Here is a 1,226-nt window from a genome sequence, read left to right on the forward strand (position 1 = left end):
AGGCTGCAGACAACACAATATGGAGTTTTGCTGACTTGACTGATTTTGGAATTAGCAGCAGCTGAATTATAGATCCTCAGATCCTCGTCCGTCCGTTACACCGAATCTGAATTAATAATTTCTGAGCAAAGCTGAGTGATGGCTGTGCCACGCCTGCATTGGTTAGCAGGAAATGACCGGAGTGCACCCCTGAAATTTTCATGTTAAGGATTTATTTGGGTTAAATTAGAAAGATAAAAATCTGATTGTGGCAATTATACCGAGCAGCCTGAAGGTGGCAGTGTTCACAGACAGGTCATTGGAGCTTACACAGTGGTCACATGATCAGCTGCTGGCTCCTCATTTATTATCCTCAGGATTGGACATTGTGTTGGAAATTGTATTGGACTGCGGATGGGAAGGGGTTAATGCCGTCCTACACATAATAAATACCTGAATGTGTCCCCATATCATGGGAATGGCCAGTTATGGCCTATAGCTTGGCCCAGCGCAGTCACTCCAACACTGGGAACATGCTTACACATTGATTTCTATGTATTTCAGGTGTACATTTAGCTATCTGCTTTCAGTAATGTAGACACACAATAAACCAATCAGAATTCATCTAGCCTCTGATTGGTTGCTGTAGGCAATGCACCTGCCCAATGTGATTTAATTGACATTTTGTGTTACTTTGTATCTGATTTTATTATTCTCTGTGCAGATTGGATCTTTGGCTCCGCCCCTGACACCAACAACAGCAAGAGCGACATTACCTGCATCAGCCGCAATGGGAATGAGACCTGCGAGCACCTGGAGCTGACCCTATGCCCCACCCACGAGGATCCATCACCCTCAGGGGACTTTTTTATTTGTATGAGGGAAGTTGGAGCCCGGCCCCTGCAGACCTGAGACTCCGCCCCCATCATGCCAGAAAGAAGGAATTGTATGCTGCAGATAATTGGTGCAATGACCGGACTCACCATGCCAGAGGAATTCCTCCATTTACATTGGAAGGGTCTTCTCTGTGCTCCCCATGTATGATGGAATGCCCCCCCCCCTCATTATACCAGGGATAGGGTACAAGGTGCAGTAATGGGGCCCTTACACCTTGGGCCAGGGGCATTGGTGGCCCTCTGATTGGTGACCCACTGATTGGTGAGGACAATGGGAATTGCCTGGGGAAATAAAACATTTGCATAAACTTTTCTTTCTGTAACATTTCTATATTTCCCCTATATATTATA

Source organism: Pyxicephalus adspersus, chromosome 8, assembly GCF_032062135.1.
Source record: "Pyxicephalus adspersus chromosome 8, UCB_Pads_2.0, whole genome shotgun sequence".
Lineage (NCBI taxonomy): Eukaryota > Metazoa > Chordata > Amphibia > Anura > Pyxicephalidae > Pyxicephalus > Pyxicephalus adspersus.